This window comes from Diabrotica undecimpunctata, chromosome 7 (assembly GCF_040954645.1).
Source record: "Diabrotica undecimpunctata isolate CICGRU chromosome 7, icDiaUnde3, whole genome shotgun sequence".
In the NCBI taxonomy this organism is placed as follows: Eukaryota; Metazoa; Arthropoda; class Insecta; order Coleoptera; family Chrysomelidae; genus Diabrotica; species Diabrotica undecimpunctata.
In genome coordinates, this window is record NC_092809.1 from 6911098 (window position 1) to 6928299 (window position 17202).

The 17202-nt window shown below is 32.2% G+C and overlaps 1 protein-coding gene across 2 annotated transcripts in view; it reads left to right on the plus strand.

The window, feature by feature from the left end:
• Window positions 1-17202, plus strand: part of LOC140444936 (uncharacterized protein CG3556) — a 230736-nt gene that overhangs the window by 179222 nt on the left and 34312 nt on the right. The gene's annotated exons all lie outside the window — the stretch shown is intronic.

Here is a 17202-nt window from a genome sequence, read left to right on the forward strand (position 1 = left end):
TCTAGAACAAATTGTCTTGAAAACTGACGTAACAAAGTGAGTACAGTTAAGGGAATTGTATCGATTCAGGATAAGTTTGTTTTCTTATTTAACTTCAATGTACATGTCAAAGTAGCAAGTGTGTGTGTTTTTAACCTAAAGAGTTTCAAAGAAAAAAACTTTGAACCATAAATATCTTTCGGGCGAAAGATCCTTTGGCATTTAATGCTCCCTCGGGAAGTTTTGACGAAGGTTGACTGGAAACAGGTGCCGTGAATTTATTTTATTACACATTTATCGAGTGCGGGTATGTTAGTTTTGGTTTAATTGGATTTAACCCAAATCTAGCCTGCTGATATTGATAAAGTAATCCAGAATAATCATTATTCTTTAAAAAAAAAGTAAATAACTTTCTTATTAAATTCTAGTAAAATAATCATAAAATAAAATAAGATAATATCATAAGATAAGTCATTGAAATAATAGTAATTATTTCAATGACTTATCTTATGATACTATCTTGCTTTTAGAGTTTTTGTTATGATTGAGAACTAAACTTTTTAATTTCATTTTTTAATACTACTTCTTCTTTACTTGCCATCTATGCAACGGAGGTTGACAATCATCATTGCTTTCATGATCTTAAATGTGGCTGCCCTGAAAAGTTCGATAGATGAGCATATATACCATTCCCGCAAATTGAGCAGAAATAAGATTGTTTTCTCCACTTTTTCTTCCCTGGATGGTTTTCTTTTTCATATAGCATAACATGTTCAGCCGCTTTCTGGTTTTGATGGTTTTAAATATTTGGTACTCTTATACATTGTTCTCGACTTATTTTTATGTAACATAATTAATCCATGATATTCTCAGGATTCTTTTGTATACTCACAATTTAAATGCTTCCAGTTTCTTAGTTGTAACCTCGTTCAGGATCCACGCCTTCATTCCGTACAGTAGTATCGAAAAAATATAACACCTTGCCAAACTACCTCTTAAATCCTGCTTTAGATCTCTTGTACAAAGCACCTTCCTCAGTTTGTTTAAATGAGTACGTGATTATTTTATGCGCACTCTACGTTCTTTGGAGTAATCATTCCTGTGATTGATTATGGTGCCGAGATAAATGTAATTTTCTACTTGCTTAAGAGCTTTTCCGTTAACTGTTAAACTTTCATCATTATTTTGTGATGATTTTGAAATCCTCATGAAATTTGTTTTCTTGGTATTTACTGAAAGGCCATATTATATTACGTAATCTACTATCTACTACTACTGGCCGATTCTCATTCGCTTCACTGTCGAATGGTTTAGTGGATGTGAGTTCGTGCCCCAGGTCGGTGTAGAGAAAAATAAAAAAGGCTAACGCAGCAGTTTAAAATTCTAGATGAATCTGCGGCTTAGACTAGAATATGCTGGTGTCTGATCGGCCTATGGAGGAGCAGTACTGCAAGAGATAAGGACTTGCGGCTCGGTGATATTCCTCCATAGATCCCTACCGGAAGGGCGTGGCGCCTAAATACCGGTGTGTATATATATTAAGTACCTTCAAACATGTACCTCTAGATAGCAGTAATGATGGAATAATAATTCCGAAAACGTTGTGTGATGTTGCCCAATAGGGTTTTTATATTACACCTTTTATAAAGGAATTTTTAAATAATTTTTTTGTGATACATGGCATACCCAGTAAGCTACAGGAATTTAGTTTCCTTGTGGAAACTAATTTATTGTTTTAAAGTTGGTACTGTACTTTTTGAAATGTGTATCGAGTATTTTTCGCGACGTCAGGGAATACTAAAGTTTTTTATCATTAAGGGTCAGAGCAGAATGAACCTTAGATTTTGGTGGATGCACATACGTTAATTATTATGTGAGCATCCACCAAATCGCAGTTTTGAAATCGTTCTCTTGTACTTCCTTTATTCTATTAATTTCAATTTACTGACCTGAAATACATGTACCAAAACACAAGAGGCATACCATAATTACAAGACAATTAAAAACGAAACACATGCACGTGTTGTAACGAAATATTTTGCCTACCATAGAAGTATTAATACAAGGGGTAGAAAATTGAGGGAAGAGAAACTATGGGGATGGAGAAGGGTAAGCAAAATAATCGCTACTTGTGCGAACGGGCACTCAGGCTTTGGTAGGAGAGCTGGGGTCGTGGATAAGTAAAAGACAAGAGGGTTTAGATTGGGGCAACTACAGAAAAATGAAATAAAGGGTCATAAATCTCTTGGAACAAACAAAAACAAAACGAAACAGGAAACACCTCAAGAAATTTAATATAGGGCGCCACTTGAGGTGCCTAATTATACCTATTACAACCAGCTAGTTGTAACTGGAGATATAATTATCAGAGATGCAAAACATTCAAAATATTTTTCAAATTAAACTCAAAAAGGGTTAGTTAAAAAAATAAACAAATGTTAAGAAACAAAATTTACAATTGTTAATGGGCGACAATTTGTAGCAGAAATAAATTATTACAAATAAAAAAAATATCTTTTTAAGTGAAACTATGCATAGTGGTTAACCTTCTATAAAAAACAAAAACAAAAATTTCAAATATGATTAGGTATTTACCAAATGTCAAAAATAGTGCTAACTATCATACGTTAATACTAAATTTAAAACAAAACTGACAGCTAAAAGTCAAACCATAAAAATTTACTACTTTAAACATTACAATTTTTTTTGTATGAAAGCAATTATTACGTTTATTTAAAAAATTGTCTGCTTTACTTTTAAAATCTGACCACAAAAAAAAAGTTACCTGAGTTTCACTGTATAACTTTCAATAACTGGAACAAAAAACTACATCTTCAAACTGTAAAAAAAAATATCCCTAAACGGCTGCTTAGGACATTGAGGTTTGAGGTGGAAACTGACACATTGGACACACCATGTAAACGCTTCTTAAAAACTGGACAATGGAAATGTTGATATCTTTATAAACACAATACTTGAGTACGATACCACTTCTCTAACATATGTGTCGGTTTTCTTTTTGACCGACCTCTAAAACGTCTTCATTCTTCCGTTATCTCTGTCAACCTCATCAACTGCACTTAAAACTCAACACTGCTACTATACTGCGCAATTAAAAGAAAAATTAGGACTAACACCGAAACCACTGCCTCTAACAGCGGCTTCACTGAGAGTGACGAATTAATCTAAAAAAATTGCTCACATCAGTTAGAATAAACAAACCACTTTGGGTATAAACAAAACACAACGGAAATTAAGACGTAGATTAATTTGAAAACGCAATATCGGGCGGTTTGAACAAAGAAATATCGAAGAATTTGCGCCTGTGACATAAATAAACAATACAATGATTCATGATCGACGGCGGCGGCCTAAAACGAAGGAAAGATTATATTGGTTATAAATTGAAGGATACGAACTAAGACACATTGAAAAAATTCTTCGTTATTATAATGCATATATAAGGGGATTTCAATTAACACATATAAGAGGGGACTTCAAAATAAAATGCTACAGTGTAAAAAAATAAAAAATGATCATTGGGAACGTTTTTCGAAAAAAATGGAACATTTTCTACGGTCTGCAAAAGAAAATATGGCGCTTCATAAGAGGTCAAAGAACGGAGGTAAAGGAACTAATAGAGGAACAAAACACACAGAAAAGGATACGTAGATTGACTACCTAAAAGAGCTCTATGTAGAGGAAAAACAAACGACTCTAGAACTGGAAACACAAATGAAGAACTTAGTATAAATGTACAGGAAGATCGGAAAATACTTGAAAACATAAAAAACAGATAGGCTGCAGTTAAAGACGGAATACTAAATGAATTGTAGTGTAGTGGAAGATCGTACACAGATGCAAGATTCGTTATAAAGCAAATTACTAAGAAATCATAAGAGTATAATAGACAACCATTTATGTGTATGATTGACCTAACTAAAGCGTTTGACAAAGTAAAACTCAAAGATGTACTCCATCTTCTGTATAATAGAGAAGTTATCCTAAATATCTATCATAAACATTCACCAAAACAAAAAAATGGAAGTCAGAATAGAAGGACAACTTACAGTACCTATAGGAATTTGCAGCGGAATAAGACAAGGGGATTCATTGAGCCCCATGCTCTTTAATGTGATCATGAATAAAATTATCAAAAGCGTTAACAAAGCAAGATGATACAGAATGAGGAGCAAAGAAATAAAAATACTCTGTTACGCAGATGACGCCTTGATAGCCCAAGGTGAAGATAGTCTGCATAGACTGGTCCACAGATTTTCCATAAGAGCAAAAGAATTCAATATGACAATCTCATCTCAAAAAACAAAAACAATAGTAGTCAGCAAAGTACCAACCAGATGTAAAATAGTAATTTATGGCATTAGAGTTAAACAAGTAATGGAATTTACACTGTCTAGCTATCGAAACCTGGACAAACAAGTGAGAGATCAAATACAAAAAGCAAATAAACTGGCAGGATGCCTTAATAACACTATATGGCGAAACAAACACATTAACACTGAGATGAAGTCAAGAAGTTTTAAAGCCAGTATAAGACCAATAATGACATATACCTCATAAACAAGATCTGGTACAGCCATGACGCAAATGCTACTGGAAACGGCAGAGATGAGAGTACTGAGAATAATTACAAGAAATACGCTGAGAGATCGAAAGAGAAGTGAAGAAGTTAGAAGAAAATGTAACGTACAGTGTACAAATGAATTGGCATAAACTAAAACAGAAGAATGAAATAACTACATAAGCAGAATGGAGCAGACCCGTGTTGTCAAAATAGCAAGAGATAAGTCACCAATCGGCAGAAGAAGTATCGAACGACCGCGCAAAAGATGAAGTGACAATCTTCCATAGAAGTATTAATCCGCCAATGACAAACAGAATTGCTTATAAAGAGAAAGAAGAAGAAAAAGAAGAAGAAGAATTTCGAATTCTGCTGATGTGTTTTTAATAATGCGTACTTTTGTTCGTTGTTTATAATATGGTTGTTTTATGATCTAAAGTACATTGCAGTCCATTTTTTTGCTTTCAATACTTCCATAAGCTCTTAAACCCTGTAAGGACAAGAAAATATAGTTCTTTCATTAAAATATAGTTTTGTTCTTTATTTTAAATTATTTTTCTTTGTATACACTAGCTCAGCATCACCGACAACCACTACTTTAAGCTTTTTTTCTAATTTTCTTTTATGGATGTCTGAAGCATAAGCTGCACGTTCCTCTCTGCATATACATGCACTAACTGTCGAGGACAACTTTTGAAGTTGTTTCTTAGCTACGTGTAGTTGGCGTTTAAGTTTCTACGTCAACCAAGTTTAGAAGGTTATGGCTAATATTTTTTTGGAAATACTACTCGCTTTATTTGGTAATTATGTTTGTTTATGACAAGAATGTGATATGTACGTCGTATTAGTTAATACAACAGTTTAAAATTGGTAAAGTTGTGTGACTAACATCTAACAATATATTTGTTGAATTAGTTTACTAATAGCATTGATAAAATTTGGTAATCTTTCTTAGATATTTACTAAATAACTTCAGTTTACGGACGAGAAACTCGAATTAATTCTTCTTAAAATTAATTTACCAGTTAACATCAGCAACCTGTTATCTTATTCAGACAAATCTATAAGTATATTAACGAATATTAGATAAAGAATTGAAAATTTTATTTTATAAAATAAACGTCTCAAATAAATTCAAATTTCAATCCAAGAATTTAAAAAAAAACCTTTATGAAACGCCACTGATAAAAGTACATAACTACGAATTCATATAAATTGTTTTGACCAAATATTAATTTGCAAAAACGTCTCGTGAATTCGTCTGTTGTTACAGTTGGCTCACTGAAAAAGACCGCATAATATTACCCAGTAAAATGTACAGACAGCTATCAAAATGTAAACCGATATTATTTTGATTTTCTTATTAGTTAACGACGTATTTGATTTACAACTCGTACAATTCTAATATCGTATTACATTTATTAGTCACGTTTTTTTAAATTATGGTATACAGCCAACCCCTCGAAATTTCGATTTTACATTTTAAAATAAAGTACTTAATTTTTCAAATCTGGGAGATGCATAAATAAAAGTGTTATAGTTATATTTCGTTCAGTTACATTTAAAATACAACAAATAATTTTAAAAATTCAGTACAAATTATTTGCTATAACAAGTTCTCATTCCATTGTTGAAATACTAATCCCGGAAATGGTATATCTACATCGACAGAAAAAAAGTCGAAACAGATTATGATTAAAAACAGCGAAAATCAGGTCAAATGTAATTTGCTGTTAGCTGCTGTGGCATTGATTGATGTTGATTATTGGGGATTTATCAAGTTACTTTCAGATATGTTTATAGAGAGCTGAGTCGGTCCAGTTTGTTTGCCAAATTTAGATGAATCGAGTACGTTGTTAGGTAAAATAAACCCTTTGTGCGACGAGTATGGTTAGAGAATCTGATCGGATTAGAACAGGAAGGGGACCGGGATCCCAAATGGAAAAATTTGTCATCTGTGTATAAAAGGTTTAATTGAATTTTGATCCATATAGGATGAAGTAAGAAATCTTGAATTTACCTAAGTAACTGCTAGTGGTCCTGCAAGTGACAATAGTAGTTTCGTTGATTTTCGCTTCGTAATAAACTTCAAATAATTGGGGAATTATAAGTTAGAAAATTCAAAATTCATTCATTAATAAGTCACAATTAAAGGTTAAAGTACGTTTATTGACGTTTCAATTTCCACTTCGGAAAAAAATTGAAACGTCAACAAACGTACTTTAACCTTTAATTGTGGCTTATTTCCATTTAATTAGTAATTACTTTAAAATGCCATAAGAAAATAGCTTCAGAACAATAATAATTCTTATTGTAATAAAAAAAAATTTAATTAATATAGGAAAATAAATGTGTAAAAATAAATAAAAAGTGGTAAAGGAACAGGAAGCGAAATAGAAACAGATGAAGAAATGAAACGCAAGAGAAGAGACCAGGATGAATATTTTAAAAGAAGTAAAATGACAAAGCGTACACCTTCTAAAAGTGACACAGAGAGAAAGGAAGAGAAAGAGGATGTCATGATTAAAATGATGCAACAACTAATGGCAAGAAATGAAGAAATATTGGATGAAATAAAGCAAATAAGAAAAGAACAAATTGGAAATAATAAACAACTACAAGAGATAAAAGAGGAAAGCAGAAAATGAAAAAAAACGATGTGAAACAATTACAAGACAAAATGGAACAACTGGAGAAAACAAATAAAAAAAAAGTTTGATTCTATCGGGTTTAAAAATAGACACAAATGATGATAAGAAACTAATAGAAAGCATAAAAACATTCATATCACAAGATTTGCAGGCGCAACTAAAACGCAGGAACGTAACAAAAATAGGAGAAACAGTTTATGGCATAGAAATACAAACTTTCACGGATAAAATTGAGGTACTAAATAGGAAAACTAAATTAAGGTATCGTAAAGATTACATCTACATAAATAATGATTTGACAGCTAAAGAAAAAGAAATACAGAAAGAAATAGTTAAAATAGCAAAGGAAAAAAAAGTAAAGGAAAACAGACAAAAATAGGCTATAAGAAGTTGTTCGTGAATGGGAAAGAATGAATATGGGATGAAATAAAACAACAACTTAAAGAAAATACCAAAGAAAACTAGTGGAAGAAAAACAACCGGAAAGATATGATACCGAAACGGCAAGGCAAACGAATACGGCTATGGAGAACGGAAACATAAACACAAAAGAAAGGCAACAATTCAAGGATATAATAAAAATTGGGACTTGGAATGTGAGAGGTACTTATGAGCAGGGAGCTTTAAGAAACTTAGACCAAATTATGGAAAAATATACAATAGATATCTTTGTCCTGCAAGAAACCAAACAACTGGGAAATGAAATAATAAAAATAGGAAAGAGCACACTGTTCAAGAGTGGGGTAACCAAGAGATATTTTGGAGTGGGATTCATGGTGTCGGAGAAAGTAAACAAAGCAGTTGTAAATTTTCAACCAATATAAGACAGAATATGTTACTTGAGAGTCAGAGAAAAGTATAGGAAAATAAGTACCATTAATGTACATGCGCCCACTGAAGATAAAAATGTAGAAACCAAATCAGAGTTCTACGAAAAGCTAAGCACCCTAAGAGGGAATAAACAGAAATACGATATAAAGTAACTATTGGTGACATAAATTCTCGAAAGTCGTAAAAGTAGAAATATATAGAAGAATAACAGGAGGACGAAGTTTACATAAGGAATCAAATGAAAACGGAAAAATGTTAATAGAATTTGCTACAGAGAACAAAATGAAGATAACTAGCATAAGGTTTGATCACAAAGACATTCAAAAGGTAACATGGACTTCTCCCGAGGGTAAAATAAAAAATTAGATAGATCATGTCCTAATTAAAAGCAAACATGATAAGGCAATAATCGATTGCAGAAGTTACAGAGGGGCCCCTACCAACAGTGATCATACACTAATAGTAGCAAAACTAAAACAAGAACTGCCAATAATACCAAAACCTGTTAGAGATAGATTAAATTACCTTGTTGTAAAGGGACTAGAGGAAGAAATAAATAAAAAAATTGGAATCCAGTCAAACAGGATATAGATAAAGAATGGCAGACCATACAGACAGCCATGTCGGAAGCAGCGGAAAAGTGTATAGAAAGAGAACATATAAAATGGCGGCAAGACTGGTTCGATGAAGAATGTAGGAATGTTTTGGCAAGAAGAAACAGGGCAAAACTACAAAGAGATAAAGAAAATACCCAAAATGCGATCGAAAACTATGTGGCAAGAAGAAGGGAAGTAAAAAGAATTTGCAGAAAAAAGAGAAGATAACAGCTAGAAAAGCAATTGAAAAACATAGAAGAAGCCTACATAAACAAAGAGGTAAAGAATTTCTACCAAGAAGTTAAGAAATCCAGAGAAACTACAAGGAATAATCCACAGTATTACAGAAACAAAGAAGGCTTACTTCTAGGTGAAACGACAGAAAAATTAAACAGAGGGGCAAAATATTTCGAAGATCTAATAAATACAGACCAATAAGAGGAACTTGAGTGAAATGAGAATTGGCAAGAAGATGAAGAAGGGGCGTGCGAGGAACTAACTTTGAATGAAGTACAAAAAATTATAAGAGACCTAAAAAATAACAAAATTGCAGAAGAAAGTGGTATTCCAGCTGAGCTTTTTAAGGAAGGTGGCGAAAGATCGAAGCAGAGGATATTTCACTTTACACTAATAATTTGGCAAAAGGAAGAAATACCGAAACAATGGAATAGTGCTCTTATTTGTCCTTTATATAAAAAAGGAGAGAAAACGGATTGCGAAAACTATAGAGGTATAGCACTACTAAAAGTAGTCTATAAAATACTTGCAAAAATTATTAGAAAAAGATTAATAAAACATGATAACAAAGTGATTGGAGAATATCAGGGAGGTTTTAGATCAGGAAAAATAAATACTGATCAAATAAGTATCTTAAAATTAATACAAAACAATAGCTAAGAACAAAACTTAGGATCACATATGCTGTTTATCAATTTTAAACAAGCATAGGTTTCTCTAAATCGAACGGTGCTATACGAGGCCATGAGAACATTAGAAATACCAGAAAAGCTTATAAGGCTAGTGAGAATGACGCTTAGAAACACGATGTATAGGGTAACAATGAAGGGAAGCTTTCCAAGACAGTTCACAGTAAAACAAGGTGATCCGCTATCAACGAATTTATTTAACCTAGTATTAGAATAAATCGTAAGAAGATCAAATATAAGCACAAACAGTGGTAATACTAGCGTGAACAAAAAAAAACATTTAGAAACAGTTTTCCAGAAATTTGAAAAAGAAGCGAAAAGATACGGATTAATAATAAACCAAACAAAAACGCAATATATGGAAATGAGAGCAGACATAACAAATAATAACAAATATATTAAAATAAAAGGAGCAGAGACTGCCTATAGTTTTGAATAAGTGTAAGAATTTGAATACTTAGAAGTAACCGTAATGAACACGGGAAAAGAAAAAAAAGAAATGGACAAAAGATTAATGAAGGAAAGCAGAGCGATAGGGTCTCTAAATACATTACTGAAAGCAAAAAATGTGTCAAGAACAGCTAAACTGCGAGTCTACGAGACAGTAATCAGACCAACAGTGATGTATGCCAATGAAACGTCGATTATGAACCAGCAGGAAGAAAAGAAAGTAGAGATCTGGGAAAGAAAGGTACTCAGAATAATATGCAAACAACCAAACCTTCGAATATTACATTATAAACTGCCGGATGTGATTAAAATGAAAAACAATTTTAACAGCTTTAAGCAATATGTAAGCGATTTTATAAAAGATCTTGAAACATATTCGGCCAATGAATATTTATTGAGATAGATAAAGGTTGGAGGAAACAAAACTTGTTTTTTATTATTTTATTCAATACATTTGATTACAATTTTTGTATCTTGTTTATGTGTACGTATTTTTTTAGTGCTTTAGTATCTCTTGTACTATTTTTTACCCTGTTTATAAGTACTTTCATTCTATATTTTTATTTCTTGTATTGACACTATTCATTTTAATTTGAGTCATTTAAATCGTATAGTTGTTTAGCTGTCAACCAATTCTTGTGAATAAAGATATTTCTGTTCTATTCTATTCTATTCTAAATCTTGCTACAAAGGAGCAGATATTATAAAAGGCAATAAAAAAGCTTAAGAGACCTTACATAACTACTTTTTCTAACTCTAAAAACGTAAGAGCGGATATATTTGCTGTGCTTCTTACAAGTAATGAGATGTATCAGCTTCCACAAAAAATTCGTATAAAATTTCATTACAATGTTGCTAGCAGTCTTGGCAAAATCGTAAAAAATGTGTAATATTTTTTTTTCTTCGATGCTCTTTATTTGAAAACTGATGGCGTTACAAAAATGTTTATTAATCAAACCCCAATTATTTTTCAGTTTTTTACCTTTCCCAAAGACGGTGTTCCCTTTTTTTATACACCCTGTGTAATAGGTTTTTCAATATTTAGTTTACAAAAGTCTTTCCTAAATTATTTGTGTATAACCTATTTGTTTCAAAAATATAATTTATATTGGCCTAACATTCCATTGAAATATCTCCATTCATTAACTACCAGTATTTGCCATCTATAATGAGAATTTAAATTCCGCTTTCAGCGGAAAAGGCTTCCGCTCTCAGCCTTCCTTTTTAGTTTTCTAATGACACAGCAGTATTTAGAAAATAAAAGAGAAGAAAATTGAATGCTTTCACGCTAAACTCTGGACATTTGTATCTAGATTTGTTGTTTGCACATCTTGTCGTTAATTTCTTATTTTTATAGGTCATAACCCCTGGAGCTGTAATATGAGATATTTCGTCGTAATTGGATTTTTGTATCTAGTTATATCTGAAAAAGATTTGTTTCAAGTTGACGTTTAAATTATTGACAATAACAATAGGCTACAGGGATGTAAGATAAATTTTATCTTCTGTGTCTTCTTCACCTATATAGACGGTTTGTCTGTATTTTAATGTGTCCAAAAAATGTGTTTACTTGGACATTTTACAAATACCGATTTTTCTGTGTTTTTATTTTACTATTCTATTTTATTCATCTTTCTAGAAGTACCAAAATCTTGGTCATACTTTATTATTATTATATTAGGCAATTATCTTATGTTTGAATATTAGAGTTTCTGACAATGTAGAGCCCAAATTTGACTGTCAGATGACTCTTATCATGATGCTTACATTTGTTGTTAAATGTAGTTATGGTGTATGTTTCACAGATGGGGAAAGGCTTTTTAGGACACAATCGATGATATCTCTTGACATACACGTGACGACTGATCTTCGTACCACAAAAAGAAATGGGCTATTTTACTTTGTAGGTTATGTACCCCTAGCCTAGATATCCATAAATGTCTTAGATAATATGCTTTAGAAGTTGACACATTAGAAGTTGGTATACTCTCTTGCAAGTAGAAGATGATCGCAACTTTGCTGGGGTCATGACACTCATTCTTTGCTGTTCTCACGGCTTCTTCCTTGCGCAAATGAAATTATTTTTCCGTCTAAGCCAAAGGTTTTTTCTTCTGATTTAAATTTTAATAACCCAGTCTTGACTATGGCTCTGTGTTCAGGAGACATGACCTTACCCTAGAAACAAAAATAAGGCCTCTTAAATGTTACGTATACTCAGTGCTTCTGTACGGAGTAGAAACGTGGACATTAAAAAGAAAACTTTAGGCTTTTGAACTATTGTTATACAGAAGAATCATGAAGACACCATGAACAGACAAAGTCACAAATGAGGAGGATGAACAAAACCGCGGATTTGGTCAACAGATATGACCTGTAGCATTGAACTCGTAGGTCTAGCTTCATTTGTTGTTCTGAGATTTTGGATCAACTTGGTGATGGTGTTGACTAGAATTCAGCTGCAGATATGATTTTAGAGAGCGTTTTGGAGTGACCCATTAACTTAATTAACTCCTGTTCAGAAACACTTTGATTGGACAAGGCTAACACAGCTGACGATCGATGTGAATAGTTTGTTATTTTATGTTTTTTGTGTCTATTCCAATTTTTTCAGCTAATATTTTTGTCGACTTAGATACGATGTTGATTCCAAGCGGACAGTTTTTGAGCCAAGATCCATCCTTGCAGTTGGGGTGAACGCTAAGAAAGAGTCTGTCTGATAAAATCTTTGGTCCCCTTTTATCCATTAATTTCAAAAATAATCTAACTGGGCATAAATTTCTGTTTGATGAATTTAAGTCATTATGGTGTACACTAAAAATACTGGATACCCTACTGATCATGGAAATAGGATACCAAGATCCGACAGAGTGAGAGAAACACAAGACTACAAGGCTCACTTGGTCGTAAACATGCGAAATCCTTGTACAAGAGCGCAGAAACCAACAACTTTAAGAGTTGCAACGTGGAATGTTAAAAGTTTGTTCTCTGCAGGAAAACTGGATAATGCTGAACAACAAATGAATAGACTAAACATTGATGTTTTAGGAATTAGCGATACACAATGGCTAGGATCTGGGAAATGTTCAACACGAAATGATGGCGTATTTTATTACTCCGAAATCGACAACAACACCCATCGTTACGAAGTTGAAATCATCATTTCAAAGTAATGGTAAAACTCTCTGATTACCTGTAATTCTTATTCAGAGCGCTTAATATTAATACAAATTAAAAAAAGACATAACTTAATAAATCTTATTCAAGTCTATGCACCAACAGCAGATAAATATGACAATGAAATAGAACAATTCTACAACGATTTCGAAGAAATGCTGAAAACAATAAAAAAGCAAAACATTAACATAATAATGGACTAGACAGCACCCTAATACGAGTGTTTAAATTGTTTAGATTGATTGGCTGCTACTTAATCGTGGTGGTAAATAATTCATCGATAGGGTGAAGAAATATAAATGAGGATGTTTTTGTAAGAGATAAAGATAATGTTTTTAAGAAAATCTTATACCAAATGTCACAAATAGAAGGGAAAACAATCATTCTGGTAGAAGACCTAAATGCTTAGACAGGAAAAAATTTGTTACATGAAATCTCTTCATACGTCCTTTAATTGTACTCTTATGGCAACATATGGAAACATACTGAGTGTTTAAAATTGCAACGACTTTGGCTAATTCTTACAGGGCTGCCGTATTTAGAATAACTCTTATTTTTCTTCTTCTTCGTTAAAATAGACTTACAGAGGCAACATATTCAAGATTTGTTTACTTTTCTTTGATTCTCGTTCAAGAAAATTTTATCTGTAAATGAATAAAATTAACAGGTGTTTTGCTTTTTGGAAAAAAATGTTAAACGTTATATAATTAACAACTAATTGAGAAGTTTCAAGTCTCTATTTTAATCGAACTGTATATTATTCCACTCCAATGGAACTTCAATGTCCTTCAAGTTTTTATTGGCATATTGCACTATAGTGGATATAAATCAATAAATAAAATTATAATAAATATATTTAGTACTCTTTACATGTCCATAAATTAGTATAAATATTAATATTTCCGTGAGTCACAAACGGTTACTTTGATATTATATCTATGTATGCGATACAAATCAAGGCCAATCAAATTAGAACGTGAGTTTGAAAGCACGAATAATTTATAACCACATTTATTCCTAGTTTCACAAACAAGAGAAATTTCAAATTTCATTATGATTATATATTTCAACTCGTGGAGTTAGAATGTCCCTTTATGTTATTAGAGCAGTGTAAATTTATACTTTGCTGAAGTTTGTTTACCAATTCAAATAATTACGAGTATAGGTGTGTCTAGTAAAGAGTATAATTTCGTGTTAATTTAAGTAATGGTTGGTTGTGGAATATACACATATTTGCAAATTTAAAGGAACGGGAGTCAATTTGTATGTTTCCATAATTTATTTTCTTTCTCAGAGTGCCTCTCTCAAGTGATTTATTTTTGATATACGTTTACACTTTTTAGTCTTTAACTGAATAAGTTGAGGAGGAAAGAACTGTTTGTCTCAAGTTGGTCATTTAGAATTATGTCTATATTTTTTAATTTCTTAGTTTCCATATATTCTAATAAATATAGCTTAAGGCCTTTATTTTAAATAAGAGAATTTAAAATTCATTATTAAAAGAATGGCTATTGTCTAGAAGATGAAGTGAAAACCGTTTTATGTTCGGTTATTCCTTTGTTATAAGTTCTACCAATTTGACCGATATAAGTTTTTAGGCAGTCGCCACATTTAAGTTTATATACACCACCGTATAAGTGCTTTTTATTTTAGCTCTTTTGTTCTTAATATATTTTCCTACGTTGTTGTTTGTATTAAAAAGTGATGTTGTTTCTTTTCTTTTTTTTTTTTCTCATGTCTTTGGCTATATATCTTGCCTGTATCTGTAATCGAGTAAAAGGTACCTACTGTTTGTTTTTAAGTCTGATAATTTTTAAATCTAGAAAATTTATGGATTAATTCTGTTCTGTTTCTATTGTGAATTCAATATAACTATGGAGTGAATTAATATACGATAAAAATTGGTCAAGTTGCTTGTTAGTTTCTGTAAAACATACCAGTACATCGTCTACGTATCTCCACCAATATAAAAACTGTTTGAATACGGGATGTTTTGAAATCAAATTTACAGAGATTGGCGTATAAAATGTAAAAAATTTATACAATTTTTCCGTTGAAGCATATGTTATAAATTATGAAAACTCAAGCATGAAACGCGTTCATGAAAAATAAAACTATTTATTACGGAAATTAATTGTTAGTACCACAAAATATGGTAGTTAATGCAGGATGAAAAATAAAAAAAACAGTATACTAGATATCTGAACTTAAATAATTTGCAAACAACCAAAATATTAGTAGTATAACTAACTTCTTCTTCTTCTAAATGTCCCTATCTTCTAGAGATGTTGGCGACCATGGCGAACGAAAAAAAGCAACTCCATAAAAGAGCTCTTCCTGGATACGAGGCCACCACTTAACACCACAAAGTATACGAACACTGGTCCTAGTATTTTAAAAGCAGAAGTAGAGAAAGGAATCAAACAAAGCAAAAATGAGAAATTTCCAGGCCCTGACCAAATACCATCAGACTGGCTCAAACTTTTAGACGACGACAATGTCTCAGAACTAACAAACATTTATAACCACATATACGAAACTGGAACACTGCCTCGAATATGGTTGAAGACATTTATCCCACTTCCAAAAAAAACCCAATACATCATCATGTAAAGACTTTAGACTAATTAGTCTCATGAGTCACTCTATCAAGCTACTTCTTAGGATAATTCTTAATAGAGTCAAGTAAAAATGTGAAGACACAATGGGAAATAAACAATTCGGTTTCAAAGAAGGATAGGGAACAAGAGAAGCTTTGTTTTCAATGCTAACACTACTTCAACAATCATGGGAAGTACAGAAATCAATTTACGTCTATTCTATAGATTTTGGGAAGGTGTTTGATAGAGTTCAACATTGTAGGCTGTTCGAATATCTAGAAATGATTGGAATATATGATAAAGATCTGAGAGTTTTGCAATATTTATATTGGAATCAAGAAGCTTGTATTCTGGTAGACGGCAAAGAAACAGACAAAATTTGTATTCAAAGAGATGTTAGACAGGGTTATGTGTTTTCCCCTACTTTGTTTAACGTTTACTCAGAAATAATTTTTAACGAAGCCTTTAAAGGGCAATGTGGAGTTCGAATCGGGGGAGAAACTATTAACAACATCAGGTATGCAGAGGACACCGCGATCATTAATAAACCAATAACAAAACCATTTTAAATACCTAGGATGTTGAATAAACGAGACACTAAATCCGGATGAAGAAATTAAAACTCATATAGAAATTGCAAGAGGAGCGAAACTTAGATCTATTCTGAGCAATTATCTTATGTTATGTGTTTTCTGTATTACTGTATGGATGTGAAACCTGGATTATAAAGGTTAAAATGATGAACAAATTAGAAGCCTTCGAGATGTGGTTATATTGTAGAATGCTCAGAATATCCTGGATTTAACACATTTCAAACAGAGAAGTCTTGAACAGAGTAGGTCAAGGTGAAGGCGACTTAATAAAGATGATAAAAAAGAGAAAACTCTGGGGCATATAAGGAAGCATATACAGGATAATGCAGTTGATACTCAACGGAAAAATCGAAGGAAAAAGAGAAATTGGTAGGAAGAAATACTCATGGCTCTGAAACCTTCGTCAATGGACTGGCTTATCAGCAGATGAATTATTGCATGCCGCGCAAGATCGAGAACGATATCGGCAAATCGTCATGGAAGCTACCCACGCCTAAAACTTGGACATGGTACTCAAAGAAGAAGAAGATGATGAGGCCAAAGTAAGCCAATTTTCTGTTCTTTATGGTGTTAATAATTTCTTTGTCTTTTCTTAGCCTCTGGAGAATAGTTATGTTACTTGTGTGGTGTATATATGAGCCTCTCAACATACGTCGGTAGCACCACATTTCAAATGCCTCTAATCGTTTTATGGCATATTCTGTAAGGCTTCAGATTTCTACTTCATAGAGGAGGACACTTAAGACGTAACATCTAAGAATTCTTATGCGTATATTGACACTTAAAGATTAGTTGCAGAGAATCTTCCTAAGGCTGTTGA